Source organism: Lissotriton helveticus, chromosome 7, assembly GCF_964261635.1.
Source record: "Lissotriton helveticus chromosome 7, aLisHel1.1, whole genome shotgun sequence".
NCBI classification, from domain to species: Eukaryota; Metazoa; Chordata; class Amphibia; order Caudata; family Salamandridae; genus Lissotriton; species Lissotriton helveticus.
In genome coordinates, this window is record NC_136068.1 from 1,200,466,756 (window position 1) to 1,200,492,986 (window position 26,231).

Here is a 26,231-nt window from a genome sequence, read left to right on the forward strand (position 1 = left end):
AGGAAGGAAACAGTAAACTGTGGGCTTGAATGCTCTGATTTGATCCTATGGATCACTCTGGATTCAAACTCTTTCCAATCCCATATCACAATCTTTCAAGTGCCATTCTGGTATCCAGGACTGCATGCAACCACAACTCCATCTCTATCAACAGATACCAAAGGTAGTTTCTGCAACCCAACAGACGAAGGAACCTACAATGAGAAATGGAAGACTAGAGAGATGCATGCTCTAGAGAAGAGGTTAATGACTTTCCTCCGGAAACTTGGTCAGAAGGTGTTCAATTTAAATTTGATAGTGTCCTAAAATATATGTTGTCTGACCACAACTGATCTGCAAATATTGGTGAGCTTAGCCTTTTCTGCCTGTGTCAATGTTGTTGATGTCTTAGGGCCAGATAGAGAGGGATCCTAGTAACTGCAAGGCATGTATGTAACTACACTGCAAAACAAATCTAATAGTATTCTCAACTGTATCGTGATAATTATAAAGGTTGTAAAATGCACTATTGTGTTGGATATTTTTCCATTCCTGCAGCGTCATCGCAGATTTATTTTTGCCTGTTTGTTGAACCCTCATTTTGCTGGATATAGAACTCTGAGCAATTTACCCCTTCTAGCCAGTGGTTAAGTGCTAATTCCTTTGTTCAACATGGTAAAATTGGTATACTCTGATTGGGACATTTAAATTACTCACAAGCCCCTAGTATACGGTCCCAAGCGTACAGAGAGCATATCAATTAAATGCTATCTGTGTACTGCAGCACTCATTGTGCCATCAACTGTAGTGGTACTATAAAGTCTGTCTCTAAGCCTACACCACTGCAGTCTGGCTGTTTAAAAACTGCAAATCTGACCTGCCAAAACAATCCCTTTTGGTAGGCCTAAACCCTGCTTTTAAATATTAAGAGGTCACCCCTTAAGAGGTCTTCCTGCCCATAAGGGAGGGTGCACAGTATTTTTTTTAAAAAAAGGACAGATATAAGGTTATTGTTAAACAAGTCCTTAGAGTGCAAAAACCCTGAAGGCTATTTTCACAGTAGCAGGGTTGGCTGATCCCTAGGAACGCATTGGGCTACAACATCATGTTGAATATATGTTGTCTTAGCCTATGATAACAGCTACATGTACAAGTTACTTACCCTGGGTAACATGGTCTGCTACAGACCGCATCTAGCTGCAGATTCATTACCTTTGAATTTCCCCATGCATCAGACTGAATCCGGATACTTTTGACTGAACAGTACCCCTGCATGCCATCGTGTGGCTTCGTTCATCGCCGGCATCAGTTGTGATGTCGCTGTCACCTATATATGCATCACACAGGCATGAGGACATAAGTTCCTTTTCACTTTTTTCACACCAGAAGTGCTGAGCCATGAAGTGAACTGACTTGAGTCTGTCTCAAAACTAGGGCCCTGAAAAGGGGGACAACCTTAGCTGTACAAAAAAACGAGTCTGCATAGTGGGGAGGCATGGGTGGGTCTGTAAGGAATCTGCAGCTAGATATTGTCTTTACCAGATAATGCATTACCGAAGGTAAGTAACTTGTTCATCTGATAGAGACTTCTAGCTGCAGATTCCTTACCTTTGAATAAATACCCAAGCCAAACCATCCTGGTGGAGGGCTGAGGACAGATTTTCCAAAATAAAACGTTCTGCAGGACCGAACCGACGAAATGCCTATCCCTGCGGACCCAACTATCCAGGCAGTAGAGCTTGGCAAACGTGTGCAGAAATGCCAGCGTTGCTGCTAGGACTGGGACACCACAAGCCAACGCTGTGGTCACAGCTTTTTCCCTGGTAGAGAGGGTCCTTAAGTCCTCAGGAGGTTGCTTCCTACCCAGGGCATATCAGAGTTTAATGCAAGCGTGAGATGGTTCATTTATGTGCTGCCCGACCTTTTTTTAAGCTCCGTCACTCACAAAGAGATGGCTGCCCACTCCGAAATATTTTGTGCTGTCAAGGTAGAACGATTATGTTCTTTTTCAGTCCAGATGGAGGAGATGCTCATCTACCTTAGAGGGATGTTGGAGAGCAAAAACGGTGGGCAGCGTGACTAATTAACCCAGACAGAATGGGGCACCACCTTATCCAAAAATGTCATCATGTAGGGAGGCAAGCATTACAAAGCCTGCAATTCACTCACCCTCTGGGCAGATGCTATTGCCTCAAGAAAGGCTGTCTTGATGGTAGTTAACAATTGTGCAAAGGCTCAAAGGAAGCACACACAAGATATGTGAGAACCAAATTAAGGTACGACTGCGGAAAAATAAAGGGCGTAGGAGGAAAAACATGTACAAGTCCCTTTAAACCGTTCGGTGCGTCAGACGCCCCTGGCCGCCCGACGTCACAGTGGGCGTGTGCGGAGGACGGCTGGGGGCCGTCCGAAGCAGGCCCACTCCATAAATCACCCGCACCGCGGTGGAATTCCTGCCGGCGTCAACGGGTTGAGAACTGATTTCCAATAGGGAATTTGAACAAAGAGGGTTGGTCTTTCAGCCGCAAGAAAGCACACAGAGTAGAAAGGTAACCCTTAAGAGTACCCAAAGCTGGGCAATGGTAAGAATAAAAAGTAGAATATTAGATAGAGCAGCAGAAAGAGGGTCAATAGACGTTTCTGTACACTATTTTTAAAATGTTTGCCAACGGCAGGTGTATACCGTGTTAGTGGAGGGCTGCCTGGCCGGCATAACAACAATACATACTTCGGGAGGAAGGTCTAAAGCTATCAACTGTCACCGCTCAATCTCTATGCAAGGAGGCAGAGAGTTGCCAGGTACTGGTGGAAGACCCTCTTCTGCTGCTGTGACAGAGATCTACCCAAAGGGGCAGCCTGATCGGAGGATCAATGCTCATTTGAAGAAGCTCTGGATACCAGACTCGCAATGCTCAGTCAGGAGTCACAGAATGACTTGGGCCTGGTCAATCTTGATCTTCTTGAGAACTCTGGGCAGAAGTGGTATGGGGGCAGGAAAGAGTACAGGAGGCCTAAGCTCCACTCACGACAAAAAGCATTGCCGAGTGACAGCAGCCTTGGAAACTCCAGCAAGTAAAACTACTGACATTGAGAGTTATCTTCGGAGCAGAAAAGATCTAGCCAAGGCTCTCCCCACTGCTTAAAGAGACCTTGCACCACCTCCGATTGGAGACACATTTTGTGATTCGCTAGGCATCGACGGCTGACTTCATCCGTCCTAGTGTTCAGAGAACCCAGCAGGTTTGAGCCACCAAGGTTAGGCCCTGCTGTTAAAGCCATGTCCAGAGACGCAGGGCCTTTGACAAAGGGCCCATGACCCCACCCCGCCCGATTGTTACAGTACCACATGGCGGTGGTTTTGTCTGTGAACACTTCCCCTTGACAGAGGGAAGGAATGCTTTTAATGCTAACTGGATCACCAACAAATTGATTTGGAGCCTCAACTCGGCCGGAGACCAGTATCCCCTGATCTCCACCTCACCCAAATGGCCGACACGTCCTAGGAGTGACGCATTTGTCACTACTGTGAAATTTGGTTGGGGAAGGGAGAGGGGTCTGCCTCTGACCCAATCGCGGTTAGTCAACCGCCACTGCAGATCTTATGCAGTTCCCTCCGAGATATGGAGCACATTGGAGCAATTCCCCAGATGCTGCGCCCACTAGAACTTCAAGTCACACTGCAGAGCCTACATATGTCATCTGGTGTGATTTACCAACAGGATGTAGGAAGCCATGAGTCCCAGCAGCCTCAGTCATTCTCACCAAAATCCAGGATAGAGGCTGAAACATTGGTATCATAGTCTGAATGTTCTGGGCTCGCTGCTGTTGAGGATAAACCGTGTCCAGAACTGCCCGATTGAAAGAATCCCCTGGGAGAGGATTACGGTCCGTTAATGGGCTGGTAAGACGAGGAATAGGGCTGCTCTATCCACCAATTACTGATGGAATGTAGAACTGTCCAGAGGAAAGGGAAGGGCAGGGTACATCGGTCACCCTGTGGATGAATGTCATATGTATCATCCCCTACTCCATGTCCACCAGTGTCAAAGTGAGGAGACCTCTGGGGTGTAATATCAAGGGGGTCTTCTGGAGAAGCAGGTGGGGAAGGAGAAAGAGGAGGAACACAGATGGTTGAGCGAGGGAGGGGTAAGGGGCTGGTTGCTTTATCTATATTTTTAAGCTGCTTTGCTGAAACTGAAAAATCTAAAGGGAAGCTGGCGACGCAGCAGTAGACCCCGGATGTTGAGCAATGATCCAGCCAGCATGGGCATGAATTATCAGGTGTTTCTGACTTGTATCGATCCCCTCTTGCAGCTTGTGGGGGATCGGTTTGACAGTGCCAGCACAAATGTTCGATTTGCTGGTTGATTGCTGAAGGCCACAGCTACGAGTAGGCTTGGCTGCCGAAATTCTGGTTGGCGCTGAGGGAGATGCAATTGATACCGAAGGTCAACTTGGTGATCTTTTGAGTAGCCGGCGCCTAAGCGGTCGGCTTCAAGGGCTTTTTCAGTGCTGGACGGAGCGTCTGAAGTAAGTATTCGGTGCCATCCACAGCCCGAAGGCAATTGCGGTCTGAACGCCTGGGTGGCTGTGTGTCTCTTGGAGGCGGGCTGCTCGACTTGAGAGCAGTGTCAAGGGGGAGGGGGTGCTGCACTCACAGATTGCTTGGCTTGCGGCAGGTTTTCGATTTCGAGCTTGGAACCGGAGCTGTCCTCAGGAAGAATGCTTCTTAAACGGCAGCAGAAGGCTGTGTATGATATTCTCCTTTGATGTGTTTGGGACCAAAGGGGCCTGGAGTGTTGTCGCCACCCTTGTGTGACATCTAGAGGTGACAAGCTTGAAGGTAACAGTCTTTTTGGACAGAAACAAACTGCAGGCATCGCACGTGGACTCGTTATACTCAGGTAAGAGGAACAAATTACCGACCTGATTGAGGTCGCTCCGAGGGTATTATGTGTAGCAGCAAGGACAGTATCTTAAAGCTGTCCATTCCACCATTATCGAGGCATGGTGGAGAGATGAAGCGGAGACAGTGGTAGGCCCCGACAGGCAATGCCCAAGTAGAGCTGCAGTAGATACAAAACCCCGCTCAAGCGAAGATACAACCGTCGGCCCGAGACAAAAAAGTGAGACGAGATCAAAGAACAATATCTACAGAGGTGAGGAATCCCTGTAGACCGAATAGAGCACTGTGATGGTGCCGGACTGGAGCATGGAAGCACATGTCCGAACCAGACGGCGGAAAGAAAACAATCTAACAATGAAGTCAATAACCATGCGCATTACCAGCAAGAGGAAGTGTCACAATAATTTAGTGAGTCAAAAGAATTCTTGGAAGAAAAACAACTTGCATACACCCTGGCCCAACACTAGATGGCAAGAGTATGCACAGCATGTGTAGCCACAGGCCTCAAACATAGTTTGATTTTGCTCAATAAAAAAACATTGAAATATTTACTTTATAGTACAAACTGGAAAAGAAAACAAGTTACATCAGAAAGATCTCGAACACTGCAACATTCAAGAAGGAAACTAGGACATTTCTCATGAACAAATTCCTCCAGTAGGTAGACATTTTGCCATCAGCGACTAAACAGTGAGGGTCATTAAGATAACATACTGGGAATCATATAGATAATGACCCATAGCAAGAAGACACTGACGGCAGCCTTACATCTGCCCTTTATAGGTTCATTCTGATATATACTACACTGTTACTGGCTACCTTTATGTGTGTTATTGCCAATGCTGTTATTATTATAGATCATGTGTTGTTAAGCGCTCTGATACCCAAGGGTCTAGTTCGCGCTATAGAAAACTGTTATAAATAAATAAAATAAATAAATACTTACCTGTAACTTTGGTTCCCCAGTATTGGTACTTTCATAGATTCCCATGCTTTGTATCATTCCCCGTCATCGGAATGGGAGCCTCGGTAACATAAAAATACTATAGCAGTAGGTACAAAAGAGAAAGGAAGGCCTAGGCCTCATCTCATTTTGTAGCCTATCCACCTCTTTTTGTAAAAGAGACCAACAAATTGTAACAACCAATCAGAGTAGCCTCACCCCATAGAACCTTCCTGAGAGTGCCTCAGATTTTCGTAGCCGTTGTGTAAAAGTAATTACATTTGCTGAAGGCTGAGCTTTCCAAGGGGAGGCGGGTGGGCGCATGGGAATCTATGAAAGTACCAATACTGGGGAACCAAAGTTACAGGTAAGTAACTTGTTTTCTTGCCCCAGTATTGGACTTTCATAGATTCCAAAGCTTTGTATCAGAGTAGCTAGCAGTAAGTCACAAATGCACATTTTGATACATGCATATCAGCATAACACAGTATAAGCATTATCATCAAATACAAAATGTGCAATAAAGGAAGGAGGGATAGAAGGGAAAGCTCACCGCTCACTGGAATAAATTCCTCAGGGGTGCTTGTCCGACTGCTGCGTCACTTCTTGTTGAAGAATCCAAACAGTAGTGTCTCGTGAACGAATGGGCACTGTTCCAAGTAGCAGCCCTACAAATGTCCTTGATAGGGACACCAGAGAACAAAGCTGTAGACGATGACACTGATCTCGTAGAATGAGCCTTGATCCGTCCTTTCAGCGGCTTCCCTGCCGCCTGATGACAGAACTGAATTGTGCTGGCAATCCATCGTGATATCCCCTGCTTTGACAGGGGTAAACCTTTTCCTGGAGCGCCAAAAGCAACAAAAAGTTGCGATGTCTTCCTGAATGCCTTGGTACGTTGAAGACAGAACTTTAAGCATCTTTGGACATCCAAAGTGTGGAGAGACCTCTCCGCCAGAGATGAAGGTCGAGGAAAGTAAGACTTCAGCACTATAGGTTCGTTTAGGTGAAAATCCAAAGGGACTTTTGGGATAAATTTGGGATTTGTCTGTAAAATCAAAGACTCCTTTTTGAACTGTAAGAAAGGTTCAACAATCGTGAGAGCTTGAAGCTCTCCAACCCTCCTAGCTGTTATCGCTAGAAGAAAAGCAACTTTCCATTACACAAACTTCAAGTCAGCTTTATGGATTGGTTCAAAAGGAGCCCTCATGAGATGGGCAAGGACCAGGTTGAGCTGCCAAATCGGAGGAGGAGGTCTCACCGGACGGAAAGCTCTGAATAGACCCTTCGGGAATTGTTTGATCACTCTCGCAGACCAAAGAGAAGGACCAGAGGTTGTTCGCCTGAACCTAGAGATCGCTGCCAGATGCACCTTAATGGAGGAGTGTTGAAGACCTGATTTTGCCAAAGACAATATGTACAGTAAGATCTTATGAGGAGCCAAAGTAAAAGGATGAAGGTTTTCCTTTTGGCACCATGCAAAAAATGCTTCCATTTTGCTCGATAAGACCTGTTTGTACTAGGAGCCCGAGCTTGAGCTAAAATGTCCTTGCAATCTTGAGGAATATCTAACGCATTGAACTCCTGGTGTTCAGGAGCCAAGCTGTCAATTGCAAAGAGCTCGGGTCCGGATGCATTACTTGGCCCTGGGACATCGTCAGCAGGGTAGGAATGGCGCGTAGGAGAACCAGTTGATCCCGAGACAGAAGGAGGAGCTCTATGTACCAAAACTGGCGGGGCCAAGCCAGGGCTATTAAAATCATGGTGCAGGGTTCCGTCTTGACTTTCCTCAGTATCCTTGGTATCAAAGGAATCGGTGGAAAAGCGTGAAGAAATGCGCCTGACCAGGCTATCTAAAGGGCATTCCCCAATGACCCTCGATGGAGATACCTGCTTGCATAGAGTTGGCATTTCTTGTTCTCTGGGGTCACATACAGGTCTATAAGAGGAGTGCCCCAACAAGAGAATATCCTTTCGAAAGTCCTCTGATCAAATTCCCATTCGTGGGAGACCGACCTTAGGGGGCTCAATGAATCCGCCTTCACATTGAGGGAACCTGGAAGATGTTCTGCAGAGAGACAAATAGCCCATTCCCAGATCTCTTGAGCTTCCCTTGAAAGAAGCTTGGATTTTGTTCCGCCATGCTTGTTCACATAATGCATGGCCGTCGTGTTGTCTGTACTCACTAGAACCGTAGAACCCCGAATCTTTGGAAGGAAAGCCTGTAGAGCCAGACTAATTGCTCGCAGTTCCAGTAAGTTGATGTGAAATGTGCAAAGCTCTGGAGACCAGTGATCGCTCACTTGAAGATCCTGTAATGTCGCTCCCCAGCCTTCCAGAGAGGCGTCTGTGGTTAGAACTAACGGAGAGGGAGGAACCATGAAGGAGAGACCTTCCTCGATATTGCTTGCTATAGTCCAGCACCTGACTGCTCTCTTCATGATAGGAGTTATCTTTATCTTGTCCTCGAAGGACCCCTCTTGCTTGATGCCATTGCATGTCCAGTTGTTCCTGCAGGGGACGCATGTGAAGCCTGCAGTGCGGAATCAATGCAATGCAAGATTACATCGACCTTAGGAGGGACTTTTACTGACGGACTGAAAGAATTTCTCTCTTTTGAAATCGGTTGGCAGCAAGAATCAGTTTGTTTTTCCTTTCCTCTGAAGGAAAAACTCTGCAATGAGCAGTATCCAGAATGGCACCCAGAAATCTTGCTGACCTGGACGGAAGAAGAACCGACTTGCTTCTGTTTAGACCCAGACCTAGATGACTGAATAGTTGAATACAATCCTCGACTGCTTTTGAAGCTTCCTGAGAAGAAGGAGCTTTTATCATCCAGTCGTCCAGGTAGGGAAACACCTGCAGAGACTGCCTTCTGAGAAAAGCTGCCACTGGTGCCAATACCTTTGTAAATATCCGTGGTGCAGAGCTAAGTCCGAAAAGTAGGACTTTGAACTGAAAGTGGCTCTTGGCTACTGTAAAGCGCAGATACCTCCTGGGGGCCGGATGAATGGGAACATGAAAATATGCATCCTTTAGATCTAGAGTTGCCATATAATCGCCAGGATTTAGGAGACGCAATATACCCTGGAGAGAAACCATCCGAAAAGAGAGTTTTATGAGATAGGTGTTGAGCTCCCTCAGGTCTAGAATTGGGCGCCACTTTTCTTCCGTCTTGCGAACCAGGAAAAACCTGGAATAGAATCCTTTCCCCTGTTGGGTCTGAGGAACCAATTCTATCGCCACTTTGATGAGAAGCTGTTGAACTTCAAGATGTAGAATATTTAGATGTTTCGATTCCGTGGTGTGAGGAGCTCTGGATGGTGGAAATTCTTGAAACTCAAGTGTGTGTCCGAATTTTATGATGTTGTGCACCCACCGATCTGATGTAATAATTTTCCAGTTGTGGAGGTATTGTGATATCCTGCCCCCCACTGATGTTACTAGAGGGGAGGAACAGTAGAGAGCCATGAAGCCGCTATTGACGTTTAGGCGTATCTCTCCCCTGACGTGCCTGTCGTCCTCTTGGTGGTTGACGAGAGAAAGACGCTGATTGACCTTGGCGCTGAGTATTGGGGTTTGTATGACAGAGGACTGTGAGTAAGAAGAGTAACGCTGTTGGTTGCCCCCTCTGTGCGATGAAAATCCTCTCCCACCTCTGAAAGGGCATCATCTACATGCTTTCCAAAAAGCATTTCTCCGTCATATGATAAGTTCAAGATCTTATTTTGAACTTCCTGGCGAAACCAGGTTGCCCGCAGCCAGCCCTGACGCCTTAAAACTGCTGAACCTGCTAGAGCTCGGAAAGCGGTAGTTGCTATGTCCATAGCACAATCTATCACCTCTGAAGATGAAGGCTCCCTTTCCACCAGTATCTTTCTGGCCTCATCTTTCGCACTATCCGGAAGTTGGTCAACAAACTGGGATAAATCGCACCACATCTGGCGATCATATCTACCCAAGATAGCAAGAGCATTAGCAGCTCTAACCATCAGGCTAGCCATAGAAGAGAACCTTTTTCCCACATTGTCCAGACGTCTCCCTTCCTTGTCAGGCGGTGTCGTAAGGGGCGCCGATGGATTTTTGGACTTACTTTGCGCTGCCTGGGAAATAACTGAGTCCGGCTTCGGTTGACCATTCAGGCAAGCAGGACTGCTTTCTGGGGAAGAACAGGGATGACTGTAGCAGGATTCTGCATCACCTTAGTACCTTCCGACCACACATGTTCAATTATCGGTTTTGAACGGATGGATTTTCTATAAGGCTCTTTGAAGTCATAAAGAAAACAGTCTGATTACACTGTCATAATCGGAAGGCCACATCTCTTGCACGCCCTCTCCATAAGATTATGGAAACCTCCAATGTCTGCTGGAGGGGAGGTAGCAGTATCCGGCACTAGTGAAGCTGGATCTTGAACATCATCATCGTCCCAACCTCTATCCGGGTCATGAGGTGGATCTACCTGAAGATCTTCATCAGATGAGACATTATCATCCTTAATAGTCACAGCCTCCTGATGGCTTTCTCTTGGTTCTGGTTCCTAAACTCGAGAAACCAGAGGCGTCACTGCAACTGCCGGAGCAGATGGAGAAGGAGGATGCCCTTGCTGGTCCGAGGCTTGTGATGGAAACCTTTTCCTGTAGTCTTGTAGCATTATCTGCAAGTCCGCTATAAGAGAGGACGGCATTGCCACCATATCCTGATGCGATTTTTGTGGAGGCCACTCTTGTTGAACAAGATGGCGTTCTTGTGTATAGTATTCCTCAGAATCCGAATCAAGATATTTTACTTGGAGTTCGGATGGGCTATAAGCATCCCCATAAGGACCATCTTCATCATCATAAGACTCCTCCTCAAGAAGCAAAGTTGGAGGTAAGGGTGTTACACGGCAAGGAGATGTCATCTCTGGAGTGATTTGCTGCCCCTTTATAGAGATATGGACCCTTTGAATCGTCGACGGACTCGTCGTCGACGTAAATGCCGGCAAAATCGTCGTCGATGGGACAGTCAACGGAGAGATGGACCTCGCCGACGGAGGATTGATCGCCGACGAGCTCGTCGTCAGAATCATCATAGCTGTCGTCGACGCTATCTTCGTTTCCATTATCGTTGACGTCGAAGATGTAAACACCATCGTCGACGAGCAGGAAACCATTACCTTAAACGTCGACGAAGATATCAATGTAGCCGCCGTCGACGGAGCTGTACCCGAACCCAAGTCCTTTTTGGAAGTTGTCGTCGACGTACCAGATGATTTTGTTGTTGACAGACGTGGTTTCTTGTCCGATCTTCCTTCCTGAGGGACAGCAGAAGGTTTCTTGAATCCCTTCTCCTTTTCAGATGGCGGAGAAGCAACAGAAAGGCTTTTCTGTACCTCCTTAGATGACTGTCTCCTCAGTCTGCCCCAGCCTTTCCTTTACACCTCGGTGAGGAGATTGTTTGGGACTGGGCCTTTCAGATATATCAGAGGTCTTTTGTAAGGCTTTAACAGGGGGCTCAGTAGAAGTTGAAAGGGAGGACCTACGCCTTTTCTTGGATCTTCTGGAGGACACAGCTGAGGAAGAATCCTCACTGTCAGATGACAAAACCTCCTTGCGTGACTTCATTTTCTGCAACCAAGTCAACAAGCGGCCTTCCCTGTCTCTCAAGGTCTTCGTAGAGAATGTTCTGCAGATCTTACAATCTGTGGCCTTGTGATCTGGGTACAAGCAGTAGATACAGTCTTTATGCTTGTCCTCAACAAACAGCCTCCTCATAGAACAGGTAGCACAAGCTCTAAATAATGCCTTCTTCTCCTTGTCAGACATAGTAAAGTTGAAGAAATGGAAAAAATTCCAAACTGAAGAGAAATCTGAGCAGAGCTCAGTGGACACTCCCTAAGCACAACGTGCGGTAGAAAATCTGAGGCGCTGAGGCTCTCTCAGGAAGGTTCTATGGGGTGAGGCTACTCTGATTGGTTGTTACAATTTTTTGGTCTCTTTCACAAAAAGAAGCGGATAGGCTACAAAATGAGATGAGGCCTAGGCCTTTCTTTCTCTTTTGTACCTACTGCTATGGTATTTTTATGTTACCGAGGCTCCTATTCCGATGACGGGGAATGATACAAAGCATGGGAATTTATGAAAGTCCAATACTGGGGCAACACCAGATCTTGCCGCACTTTTACTTTTTTGGTGCTCTTTGGTATCGAAGCAGTAGAAGTGAATGCTCTACCTCTCCTGTTGGTCATGGTAAGCCAATTAGCTAAGTAGCAACTTACCTTACGTAATTTCTTTTCTGGTAGACAATCTAACTGCAGATTCCTTACCTTATGAATATCGCCAGGCGCCAGAACCAAGCTACACAATTTTTAACAGCAATTCCTTTGTGCATCAGTAGGTTGAGTTGTGCAGCTCAGCGTCAAGCCAGTTCCACCCCTGAATGAGATAGAGCTGCCACTATAATCACCACCACTTCCATGCTCTGACGTCAGTTTCAGTTTGATTTATTTAGAGATACAATTGTATTTCTAAACAAATTGATGTACTTAAGTCTGAGCTGTCTGTCCCAGGCTGCCTGTCCAGCCTCACTTGGAAGCAGGAGACGGAAGCTAGGCAATAAATCAACTTTCAGAACTGACACGCACAACGCAAGGCTTACTGTTCTAAAAGCCCTTCATTGCCATTGTAGTCTATGGCAGTGTCCACCATCAGTCAGTGACAGTTTCAGCATCATGGTCTTCGGGTGCTGGAGTCTCCGTCCCTGCGTGAGAGCAGAAGCTGTCTTTTACAGGCATAGACCCCAACCTTTCCCATTTGACACACACAGGAGAGGATACAAGCACATGCGTTTTGGTGCCTTGTTCTTAGTAATGGGAAGTGTTAGAATGTTAATCTTCTGTAATGTATATTGTGCTGAGACCCCTCACCATCCTAATTACCTCAACTGGGACATCCTAGGCCCTGGCTGCATGTTGCTAGCCCCATTAGAAGTGGAGTTGCTGCATTTATTTCCCTGCAAAATTGATCCAAAAGTCGAGCAGGCAAGGGTTCTTGTTCCCATGTGAAGTTGATTCAAATATCAGAGTCAAGCGTAAAGCAAGAGATTTGTGCTTACAGTAGCCAGATATCTGCTGTATGACTGGCCCTATCTTCATGCCCGTAACATTTATGTAACAAAAATGGATTGATTTAAGAACAATGAATGTTAAAAACGTTAAGGCAATGAATATCAGCGATTTAGTTCCTCTCTTATTTCACGTTTTACTTAATCTTGCCTTCCTCAAGAGATCGCTATTAAATCATGTGTTTCTGAATTTTTTACATGTGAAAACTTAGAGCCATATGCAAAAAGAACAATTGATGGACAGAATGCAGAAAATGTCATACATTCACCCCAGTACAGAGATCTGAGCCTAAATCCATTGTTTCTTTTGCTCACCATGCCATTCCAGTTTGGACCCAGCCATATGTAAATCAGTCTTGACCCTGCGCCCAATGGGAACAGTCCAGCCCGAACTGCAAGGCCTGGTCCTCCCTGGACTGGAAACAAGCATCCTACGACCGGTTTCGGGCTTTCAGCCCTCATCAGCCAGGATAGTTCGACTCCGTGGCATGGAGAGCACGGGACCCACGTCTGGGCATACCTGTCCCACTCGGGGTGACAAACGCAATAAGACCACTTGATAAACAGAATGCAGAACAATGTCATACATTCAACTTCGAGCCATGCTAGGTGTTTATGAGGGGATTTGATTGAGAGCTCGGACGCTGAAGAAAAAGCAAAGTGCCTGTCAGTGGGTTGGCCCCTCTGCAGAGCACAAAGAACAATGGTCATCGATTTCAGTTGTAAATGCAATTCTGTGAAAGTGTGTTGAAGGGGTGCACAGATGGTAAAATATTTACAGGACACAAGCAAAAGCAAATCAATTGCTTAAATGTGAGTGAGTGCAGTGTGTGTTTGGAAGTGGGGAACTGAGAGAGATGTGAGGAAGTGCATTTGGGGAAGAATGAAAAGAGGGCGCTGAAAAGGAGAGGCGGTCGAAGATGTGCAGATGGATGAGATGTGCAGAGAAAAAGGGTGTATACCAATCCAATTTCAAAAGCTTTATTCAACAACTCATGTCGTAAAAGCAGAACAACAAATAATTTCCAACCATAAAAATACAATAGTTGCAGAGAAGTAAAAAAACATTTAAAATTATGTATAACAAGCATAATCAAAAACAAGACACTTTTATATGATTAAAAAGAGCAAGTTTGTGTCATGGTAAGAGTTAAAACAGTGGCGCATAGAAATAGCTGCAGGAGTTTTTTTTAATTCACTACTCAGCCATTTAAGATGCATGTAAAAAAAAGAAATAAACTGCACACCTTGCTTCAGCGGTCTAAGACTTTGACACAAGTGGGACCTAGGGGTTTTTCAGGTTGCAGAAAGAGTGTCCGATCTAATTGCCCATGTCCAGCTCAAGAACTTGGCTACTGCGATTGTAATACACGGCAATGTGTCAGTGAACAATATTCTTAATGCAAAGCTACTCATTCTGGCGCCCAGATTCCTGCAAATTGGCATAAAATGTGCTTTACAAGGACCAGCGTAAGCAGGGCAGACAAACAGGACATGGGCACAGGATTTGTCCAAAACCTCACAAAAGGGGCATTTACTGTTGCCTTATTTACACATTTTGCGGTATATGTTCTTAAAGGCAAAGTTCCCACTCTGAATTGGAAGTAGAACTTCTAGTCAAAGGGTTTGGATATAATGTCCCAATACTGTTCCAAGTTTGGCCATGGTTTAACTGCTAAAAAAAGCCCCCGTTAGAGTTGAGCTCTCACGTTTGGGGTGTCTGTTATGGTACACCAGTTCCCAGTATCTTTCCTTTATGGTCTCTTTGGAGGGAAATTGGGAGCTTGTTGGATTGTCCCAGAGATTTGACATGCCAATATTAAGTAGGGAAACTCTTACCTCTCGTAACCAACTGATCTGGTGGAAGCTATCTGCCTTGATTTTATCCCTAAGACCTGTAGCGTATGTTAACAGTGCGGGTGTACGCCAGATTCAACGCCAGTACAAAATGGGGCGTAGCCTGGCGAGATCAACAAATGCTTTCCTACCTAGGTCTTGTAACATAAGTAGTACCGGGGTACTTTGAGGAAGGCTAGTGATGTTTCGCAGAAACCTATTTTCAGCAATGGTTAACTGGGACAGATTCTCAAACCCCCAGAGTTCCGCCCCATATAACATCGAGCTCACTAATTTCATGTTACAGATTTGTCGGATCGGGCTGACTGGCTTGGTTAGGTAGACATTAACCTCAGCGTGTAAGACACCAAATAACTGCTGATGTTTCAGAGTGGCAGTATCAATCTGACAATCCCATCTCCTGTCTTTTTGAAGGATAACCCCCAGGTATGTAAATGCGCTGACTTGTTCCAGTGGCCACCTGCCCAGGAGTATGCCTCCTTTAAATCTTCTATGTTGATTGAAGGTCATTAACTTGCTTTGCTCTTCATTAAATTCAAAGCCCCGCAAAGTGCAAAACTTTTCAAAGAGATTAAGGCTCGCTGTAGACCACTAGGGGTTTGAGAAATAAATAGCGTTTCATAAGCGAACATTAAAATGGGGATTGCATGCCTGCAAGGACCGGAGCATCGGTAGGGACGGATGTTAAAAACTTAGCGATCCCATTAATAGAGAGAGAAAATAATCTAGGGGCCAAGACGCAGCCTTGGCGCACTCCCTTCTCTACAGAAAATAGGTTAGTAACATTACCCTGCGTGCCCCAGCGTATTTGGTCTAAATTATCCTCATGGAGGCGAGCTACAAGGGAAAGTAGCTCAGGGGGCATCCCCAGCTCCTGCAACACAACCCAGAGTTTACTACACGAGAACAGGTCAAATGCTGACTTAAGGTCGACAACGGCAGCATGCATGCTGCCCTTGCCTAAGACCATGGTCCGCCAGTTTATTAACCTAAACCGAAACACCTGGTCAATAGTGCTAATATGATCCCGAAAGCCCGCCTGTAAAGGAGTAAGAATTTCCTGTTCCTCTATCCAGTCTTGGTCCTTGTCTAGAACCAGTCGAGCTACCACCTTTTGGATGGAGTCGATTAGTCTAATGGACCTATATTAGCCTGAGAGGGATTTGTCACCCTTTTTATACACTGGAAGAAATTCGAGCCCTCTCCAGGAGTCGGGGACAGAGGCCTCAAGGGTGATCACATTTGCCAATAGCAGGATATACCTATTCCACTTGATCTTGTCATGGAGAAAGATGTCACCCGGAATACCTTCTATACCTGGCGCTCTGCCCCCCGTGATTGCTCAGAAAGCTGTGTTAACATCAGCTTGGGACGAAGACCTTATCAGAATAGTATAAGTGAGGGAGCGCTAGAGCATTTGCCTCTTCAGCACCATTGCATCTTGTAATTCAATATGGTTAACCCATTGATCCTGAACTACATGATTCTGTGGCTGCGTTTGATGTCCAACCCTACCCCATTTAACCATATTCCAGAATTGTTGGGAGTAGTTTTTGGCACATGCCAATCCGAGGTCTGCCATCTGCTTTGATCCCATTCCTTTTTTGCCTTCTCCTGGACCCTCCGATACTTTGTCTTAGCGGTCCGTACACTGCTTGGCTCTTTCAATTTGATCGCTTCTCCAAGTTGCCTACAGGACATTTTACATTCATCGATGAACCATTGACACAGGTTCTTTAGTGGGGTTCTCTTAGCCCTACATTCTTCAGGGAAGTGGGAGCGCAATTTAACAAAACATTTATTATGAAGTGCGGTTGTAGCCACAAGGGAATCGGAACAGATTCAGAGCTTATGCCAATGTCAGACTTCCCCAGGGTATTTTAAACTACAGATTCAAGTCCTTCGTATCAAGGCTTCGCTATGCACATGTAAATGAGAAAGCAGTACCGGATAATGTTCGCCTTACAGGGCGTGTGGATGTCCAAATGTCAGAGGGGTTGCCCAGCCCAACCTCCTCGGGGCGCAGCCCGGGCACACCCGTGTATGTCCCGCGCATGCTGGAGCCTCCTAGTGCGAGTGCTGATGGGGGATGGAGTCCCAAGTACAGATGCAGCGAGCGGCAATGAAGGGCTCCCAAGCTGTTTGTATGAGCCTCTGGGAGCGGGGAAACCACGCTGGCGCCTCCTGGGGCGAGTGCTGATGGGGGATGGAGTCCCAAGTACAGATGCGGCGTGGGGCAATGAAAGGCTCCTGCGCTGAGGGAGCCCCGAGCTGTCATTATGCGCCTCCGGGTGCGGGGAAACCACGCTGGTGGCTCCTGGCGCTAGTGCTGATGGGGGGGATGAGGTTCCCGGTACAGATGCGGCGTGTAGCAATGAAGGGCTTAAACATCTAACATCAAGCACACATAACTGAAGGCTAAAACTCCTTCCACAGGCCTCAATACTATTGAAATTACAGTACTGAAACATTTAAAGGGCAATTATTTATAACAAATCCTTGCTGTTACTCAGCAAACAACCATTGACAAAGCCAATCGTACTGACAGGTTTTAGGTGTATGTCAGTTGTCGTGTTTTATATCTGGAGGAAATTACATCTCAGACAGAAACCAAAATACCGGTCGACTAGCATACTATGTTAATCACAAAACTTTATTTTACATGTTCCCTTTTAGAGAGCTCCCACATTTTTCATCCCACTTAAAGACCTGTCTTCATATATTTCTATATGACTGATTGCAGTCAACGCTGTGGATCCTTCCTGAAGCCTGGTTAGAGCATTTTCTTCTACAGTTGATGCTGCATGCAGTGAAAGACAATGGGCAAGCAGAAATGTCAAAAGGCTGAAGTTGTCATGTTGTACAATTTGAACATTACAGTAACTATTAAACATGTCAATACAGTAAGATGGATGGGAGTTTTCAATGTGTTTAATATTTCAAGACTATTCGCTTTATAAGCCTTGATTTATCACTACGTTAATTTTCTTTAAAACGAACCATTAGCAGATCTTTCAAATTGTTCTCTGGAGGAGGGCCCGTAGAAAGCTGGCTCTGTACATATTATACCAAAATGAGGTAAAGTGAGCACAGAGTCCAGTGGAACCCCAAAAGTAGGTATAGGTAAAAGTAGATAGAACCTTTCTCTCGATTTGTGGTAGTGTGGGCGAGCAGTAAGGCTTTATCAGAGGTTAGTGTTAAGCATTTGTTGTACACACTCAGGCAAGAAATGATGTCACACACTCAAAGACTGAACTCAGACCAATTTCTTTTGTGTCAAAAATATTATTTAGTTATTTTATTTCTAGAACCAAGCTAAGCCTGGTGCAGGTAAGTGAAATAATACTTTGCAAAACCTTATGTAGTGCTTTATAGTTGAATGCAGGTTCAAATGCAGTTGGTTCAATTAAAGGTAAGTCAACAGTTCAAAATTACTTTTTAGTTACTTTACAGATTACTGTGTACGTTACTTTTTAGATTACTTTTGCTAATCAGTGTGATTTGCCTAGATATCACACTGAGACATCTCCTAGACAAAAAGTAAGTAATTCACTTTTAGTACATATGCAGTTTTTCAATGTTTCACGCAAACCAACTCCACACTTAAAACAATTTTCAAGAAAAGCAGCCAATGCAATCCTATTGGGGGAAATTAAGTTAAGGCTTTGCAGATAAGTACTTATTTGTGGGAGTTGGTATTCTGGGATTAGAACCAGAGTTACCCCAGGGTCCACGGTGTACTGCTGAAACACCCTCAGCAGCACTAGGGCAGCCTGGTGCAGAGTGCTGAGGCACAATGTTATCCAATGGAGGATAGCGGCCACAGGTTGGTGGCTGCTCATGAGCAAGCCACAAGGTTGTGGGAGCAAAGCTCCTGGTGTTAGGCTCAGGGCAAAAGGGGATCCGGTTTAGCACAAAAGTGTACCCACAGCAGCACAGGTGCAGCCGGGTCCAGGGTGCTTGTTTGGGGGTCGGGTGCCCTGTTTTCAATGAGGATTCTCCAGTTGCAACAAACACTGCAGCCTCGGGGATGACGATCTTCTGGAGATGACCACCAGTTGGAGAGATACCCACAGCAGCACAGGTGCAGCCGGGTCTAGGGTGCTGGTTTGGGGGTCGGGTGCCCTGTTTTCAATGTGGATTCTCCAGTTGCAGCAAACTCTGCAGCCTGGAGAGGTAAGTTGGGGTGCCTGTGGCTGCTCTCAAAGCGTCGGTTGGGCCACCCAAGCCCGTGGGACGTCGGGTGCAGGGGTGTCTTTCGGCGTCAGGTTTTTTTTTTCTAACCAACTCTGGTCGTGGTTTTGGGGGGGGTCCTTCAGAAATGGGTGGCAGGGTTTGATTGGAGATTCGAGGCTGGTCAGGGACCATGAGATCTCAGGCCAGGATAGTCAGGGATACCTCCTTGTGGTGTTGGGCCACTCGAACTCTGAGTGAGAAAATCCAGTGCTTACAGGAGACAAAGTCTTGGTTTTGGAAGGCAGGGCATGTCCTTGGGTTCTTGAGGCTGCTGGCTGCAGGACACACCAGGATTTCGCTGGAGCAGGTTCAAGGTGGGGAAAGGTGGGTAGGGTTGGTAACCAGTCAGTAGGCGCCTTCCTCTTATTTCAGCACGGATTCTTTGGTCCTTCCTCTCTTCTTCTGGTCGGTTCTTGTCTGAGGAGGCAAGGTTCAGGGTTGCCTCTAAATATTAGATTCAGGGGCTTACAGTTAAGTAAAGGTCGGGACCAATGAGTCCTTTCCTTGGGGTGGGTACACCACCTATTATGCCACCCTCCAATGGGAGGGAGGAATATGCCTCTCTTTGGTTGGCTGGGTCCCCCCATCTGCAAGATGGCGGGGACTGAGAGTTGTGCTTCACTTCACCTCCCCCAACTGAGGGTGGGGTTAGCAAAGGTGGGCCCACCTCCCTTCTTCACTTGGTTTTCCCACCGATTCTCCTGGCCAACCGGTGGGGGCCAGTTGCTGGAAGCAGCAAATGACTAGGGTAACTTACAAAGGCTTTTGAAGCTTCTCCTTCATGGACCCTGCCCATCCTGTGGGAGGCTTGGCACCTCGTCCCAGGATGTGCATTGCTCCAGACCCCCAGGGGCAGCAGGCTCTCAACGCAGAGGTCCAGAAACATGTCTTGTGGTGGCAGCTGGTGAGCAGCCACTCAGCCAGGACACCAGAGTTAGGTTGTTTTACAGGGGGCATCACTAAGATGCTCTCTGTAGGCATTTTTCATTAAATCCCACACTGGCATCAGCGTGGGTTTAACGTGCTGAGAAGTTTGATGAACTTCCCAGTTTTCAGTAAAGCCATTATGGTGCTGTGGAGTTCGTAGTGACAAACTCCTAGCACCATATACTCTTAATGACATTACTGCACTTACAACGTCTAAGAATTAGTTTAGACACTGTACGGGTGAAGGGCTCATGCACCTGTACCCTCACCACTGGTATAGGTCACCCAGCTAGAGGGGTGACTGATCTATGCCAGGGCAGTAGGTTGTAGGCATGGCACACAGGGATGTGTGCCATGTCGATTCTTCACTTTGTTTTGCACCAAAACACACAGGTGTGTATGTGTGTGTATGTGTATGGGTGTATGTATGCATGTATCTATGTATGTATGTACAGGGCCTCTAAGAGTGGCACAGTAAGTGCTGCAGCCCTTAGAGGCATTCCCTGGCCACAGTGCCCTTGGTACCTATGGTACCATTTACAAGGGACTGGCATGTTACCAAAGAGTGCCAATTGAATTTTATCTCAAAGCAGTTTAGGGAAAGAACATAGGCAGGCCCTGGGTACCTGGTTGGCAGGAACCCAGGCCACACTCAGTCAAAGTACATCAACAGTTTAGCAAAAAGTGGGGGCAACCATGCATAAAGAGGGCACTTTCTTACAGGATCCAGCCTGGACTCCGTTTGTCCATTAAGCTTGCTTGCGTCGCTCACTACATTAGGTCATACCAAACATTTATGCCCTATCACTTTCAAATGTCACCTGCAACCACTGAAATGAGCGTGTATTTCTTCTGGAGGCTTTTTCTTGGCCAGCTCTTATCAGATATTAATACACGAAACAATCCATCAGGTAATGGTACTCTTTTGCATCACATTTCCCTTTATCCTTTTTTTGGTCCAGACAAGCCCATGGCTAAGTTTATCACCTATGCGATTGTCTCTGGTTCAAACGATATAGAAACAGGGGCGGCTTCTCCATTAGGGTGTGGGAGAGTCCCCACACTGCTTTCTTGCAAGGCGAGAAGCAGAAACATAAAATGGTATTGCATGAACGCAGAAGGGTATGCCTGGTTGGGGGTGGGCAGGGAGGAGTGGCTTGCCCAATGCTGTGGGCCCTGAATGTTTGGTTGTCCCTCTGGGGCCAATCAAACCAGTCATGCGCATTCTGCATGCAGCCTAAATAGAGAAAATGGCCTCCCCATAGGAACCTGGCTGGGCGCCGTCCTCACCAATGACAATGCTGCCATTGCAGAGTTGTGATTGGCTTAGGGGAGGCAGCCTTCTACCTGTGCCTGCAGAGAGCAGGAAAGGAGGCACAGCAGGAAGACGTGGACCCGGCCAGGAACGGAGGCCACGTGGGACCCGGTAAGGCACGTTTTTATTTTACAATCCCCCCACGTAATCCCCTCCACCCGCGAGTCATGCCGGCCGCGACTGTATAGAAAGTGCCTTCTAATGGGTCAAGATAGTGAAGTTGTTCGTCCTCCTTGGAGGGATGAGGTGTAATGTAGAAAACTGTCAAAGTGATGGATGGCCCAATGTGGAAGGGCATGACCACTTTCAGTAGTATACCACTTTTGTCCATAAGAATAGTTTGACTCGGAAGAAAGATGCTATGACTGTTGAATGGCAAGATGTGAAGCTTACTTACTCGCTGAGCGAAGTAATGGCAATTAGGAACACTATTTTCATAGTCCAGAAATAAACAGCTGTGCATTGGTTTGAGGGGAGTGCACATAAAGATGGGAGGCAAATTCAGGTCCCTCGGCAGCAACACATAAGGTGTTGGCAAGAACATACGGATCAATCTCTAAAAAACGCAACAACTAAAGTGATTTGAAAAGGGATGTATGATCGGTTAACTGCAGAAAGGTAAAAAAATAACCTTAAAACAGTCGCCACAGCAAGTCCTTGCTATCTAAAAAGAACAAAATGTAAAATATCAGATAATTGTGCCCGGAAAGGCTGGATGTCAAAGGATGAAGGAACACCAGACCTAAACTTCTCCCAGCATCCTGCATACATAGTTTTGGAAGGTCGTCTGGGTGCCAGGTTGACACCCACTACTACGGAAGGTATACAACGTTTAGAACGCAATTTTTACAACGCAATACCATTACAACGACACTTTTACAACGCAAATACCATTACCACGCATGTATTTACAACGCATGTTTTTACAACGCATACCATTACAACGCATACCATTACAACGTAAGTGTTGGTAAGTATATAATTATATTTAAAATGTTATATGTTTGGGTTTTTGGGTAAAGGGTATTTTTAGGGTTCAGGGTAAGTTTTGGGTTTTTGGGTAAAGGGGTATTTTTAGGGTTCAGAGTCAGTTTTGGGTTTTTGGGTAAAGGGGTATTTTTAGGGTTCAGGGTCAGTTTTGGGTTTTTGGGTAAAGGGGTATTTTTAGGGTTCAGGGTCAGTTTTGGGTTTTTGGGTAAAAGGGTATTTTTAGGGTTCAGGGTCAATTTTGGGTTTTTGGGTAAAGGGGTATTTTTAGGGTTCAGGGTCAGTTTTGGGTTTTTGGGTAAAAGGGTATTTTTAGAGTTCAGGGTCAGTTTTGGGTTTTTGGGTAAAGGGGTATTTTTAGGGTTCAGGGTCAGTTTTGGGTTTTTGGGTAAAAGGGTATTTTTAGGGTTCAGGGTCAGTTTTGGGTTTTTGGGTAAAAGGGTATTTTTAGGGTTCAGGGTCAGTTTTGGGTTTTAGGGTTCAGGGTCAGTTTTGGGTTTTTGGGTAAAAGGGTATTTTTAGGGTTCAGGGTCAGTTTTGGGTTTTTGGGTAAAGGGGTATTTTTAGGGTTCAGGGTCAGTTTTGGGTTTTTGGGTAAAGGGGTATTTTTAGGGTTCAGGGTCAGTTTTGGGTTTTTGGGTAAAAGGGTATTTTTAGGGTTCAGGGTCAGTTTTGGGTTTTTGGGTAAGAGGGTATTTTTAGGGTTCAGGGTCAGTTTTGGGTTTTTGGGTAAAGGGGTATTTTTAGGGTTCAGGGTCAGTTTTGGGTTTTTGGGTAATAGGGTATTTTTAGGGTTCAGGGTCAGTTTTGGGTTTTTGGGGTACAGGGGTACAAGATAAAAATTAAATTAAATTAAATTTAAATTAAATTAATTAAATAAAATTAAATTACATTAAAATAATTTATATTAAATTAAATTTAAAAAAATTATTATATACTTACCAATACTAACGTTGTAATGGTATGCGTTGTAAAAGTACCTGCGTGGTAAAAACATGCGTTGTAAATACATGTGTGGTAATGGTATTTGCGTTGTAAAAGTTTCGTTGTAATGGTAAGCGTGGTAAAAGTATGCGTTGTAACGTCATACATCCCTACGGAAAGAAGATCAAAGGCAGTTAATTGTTGCCACTGAATAGCCAAGAATGGAGAAGTTGTGCAGACTCAGGTGTATGACCGTGCCTTCCTGCTGTGACAGGAGGCAATCCCGAAGAGGCAGTCAGTCAAATCGGAGGACATATGCCCACAAGAAGTTCTGGACACCACACTTGCCTCGTCCAGAGCCTATAGGATGACTGGTCTTTACTGATCTTTTTCAGCACTCTAGGCAGGAGTGGCAGGGACAGAAAGGCGTACAGAATTCCAGAAGGTCAATCCAGAGAAAAGGTATCGCAAAGACAAACCTGCCAAGGGAACTCCAATGGGCAAACGTTTGGATACTTTGCGTCCTCTGCGGTGTTATACCCATAGCTGGAAGATCCACTTTGCCATTTCAGAGTTTAACTGCCATTGGTGATCAGCTAGGCAAAGTCATCTGAGCTACGGCATTTAAAGATCCTGCCTGGGGCGTGTGGCCAAGATGGCGACCGGAGAGGACGCAGCTTATCGAGCTCCGAAGTCTGCCCGTCTAATAATCCTTAAAAATCCTGCTCACTCGAGTCCATGAGACATTAAAATAACTGCCTGCGAACGCTGGGGGTCCCTGATGTCTTGGAGAAGCGCTGACCGTACTGGGCCTGCACTGCCTTGAGATTGATCGAGATGCGAGATCCATAGAGGGACTGAAGTGCCCGCCTGGCCGCTGTACTCCCTGTCGGAGCCCCGGCTGCTGCGGATACCCCGGGTGCAGAAGCTGCGGGGCTTGGGTGCCGGATCCAGTGTATGAAGTGGGCAGGAACGGAAGAGCATGGCGTGCCACTACTTTTAAAAATGATCTTAGTCCGTTCCCCTACTTCTTGGTTTTGAAAAAGCGTACCGGGACTGTAGGAATAGCCGTACTTTGAAATTACACTTATTTTTCCGCATGTGTGGTGCAACGTGCATTTTGAGGAAGGCCTCTGCAGTGCGCCCGACCTCCTCCACTTCCCCGCTGTGTCCAGGGGCCTGCAAAGTAAGACTGAAAGGGCCATCAGTGTCGGCTATCTCTGATGGCCCTGCTGCTGCCGTGAGCGGTGATTCACACCTCATTTGTGAGGACGCTGCCTGCCTGCCCCCACTGTGACCTTTGACTATGGTCACATAAGGAGGCTTTGGTGTCAAGCAGACTCACAGACGCCACCTATCTGCTGTTTTTTTGTTATTTTTGCCAATGTGTAGTGCCATACTCAGAGGCCAGTGCAGTTGGCGGCACAACCATGCCAGGCTCACTGCAGGCAGTTAAAATCCATACATGTCAAACCTTTGGTTACAAATAAACAATAGAGGTGCCTTTCAACAATTTCATGAAACGAAAGAATCAAATGGCAAATAAAATACAGCGACAAGGAGCTGACAGAAAGAAGTATCCCGACGCCCTTGAACATATATTTGAATATTGTGGTTTTTTTGTTGACCTGTAAGAGCAATGATAGTGAGCAGCGCAATCTAAAAAAATCTGAGCTAAAGAAAGATTGCATTCTTCTTACATGAGCTAAAAAGCATCAATCATTCTATCTCAAACATGTAATATTCAGTTTTAAGTAGATGGGCATGTGTGCCCGTACTGACACCCTTGCACACATATATGTGAAACTGCAGCAGTTTGGATTCCAGCAGGTTGATCATCCATGTTATCAGTCTCAGAAGGATGAAAGTGTGTCACTGAGTTGATTTCAGTAACCTGGCATTTATAGTCCACAAACCACAGATTAATCTTTTGTAGCAAGCACTTCCTGCACTACAAAATGTTGAATAAAAACAGAAAGGTTTTATTAAAGGTAAGACTCCAATTGCCATTTACTAAAACACCTAACAGAAAGCCTCTAAAGTACCAAATACGCATCAGTCAAACTTGTTAAAGTGCTTTCATTTAAACAAAAAAATCATAGTAGTAGAAAAGAACAATGCACATGCGTTATAAAGGAGAACTACACGCGGCTAGGTAACGCGCCTGCGCGAGAGACTAGCGTGTAGTTAGACGCCGACAGACCCCTCCACGTAGTGAGACACCGTTGGATTCAAGTACACCGGTAAGAACCTATGCTCGGCCACGTTAAGCTTGGACCTCTCCATGTTCTCTTTGTGCCCCTAGCTTTGGCTATTTTGAACCAAAATTGTGTTCACGGCATTCCAATTGTTTGCCTTTCTTCTTTTTTCAGCACACGCGTTCAAGCGGGTATGTGCTGACGCTGCCCCTCCTCGTAATGCCACAGAGACGAAGTCCGAAATAGCCTCCCACGCTCTACCTTTTCTAAAGGTGATATAAATATAAGATTCTGGTTTCTTGATTTATTTGAAACCCCCACACCACCCGGAGTTTTTCGACTTAACTGCCTTTACACCAAATATTTTATTCCCTTTTCCTTTTGCAGGAATATTTTACAGCACTTGTGATCCTCATGTTATCGGGCATACATTGTTGTTACCCTTGCTGACGGCGACGGAGACAACCCCCGTTCAACGCGCCGCGGCCATTTCCCCCTGCATATTTGGCGGTTGGATTCAATGCAAACCAGGTATTTGCACCCATGGGTCGATTTTATATTACATAAGGTTCTTCCGGCATAGACGTATTCGACTTAGCCATTTTGTACCATTGGGCCCCATTCTTATGGTCTGTCTCATTCCACACAGGTCCACGTATATTTCAGTATACACCATAATCTTGACCAACTGGTGCTCACCTTCAGTTAATTATTGGTAAGAATTTCACTTTCCCCTCCCTTGTCATGCTAAAAGCTTGAATTTTTCCATCTGAGTCATATTATTCCATTTTTTTAGGCTGTGTCAATTCTGAGAAGCCTATTCTGCTCCTACCCCCATAGGATCTACGTACAGTC

General features: G+C 45.9%; 1 protein-coding gene and 1 long non-coding RNA gene across 2 annotated transcripts in view; one reads left to right on the plus strand and one right to left on the minus strand.

Annotated features, from left to right (window-relative positions):
* Positions 1-26,231, minus strand: part of SUZ12 (SUZ12 polycomb repressive complex 2 subunit) — a 979,834-nt gene that overhangs the window by 316,933 nt on the left and 636,670 nt on the right. The window lies entirely within an intron of this gene.
* Positions 25,348-26,230, plus strand: LOC144767300 (uncharacterized). Its single transcript, XR_013598140.1, has 5 exons — positions 25,348-25,421; positions 25,551-25,648; positions 25,764-25,907; positions 26,026-26,091; positions 26,173-26,230. It is a non-coding gene; the product is annotated as an uncharacterized LOC144767300 (long non-coding RNA).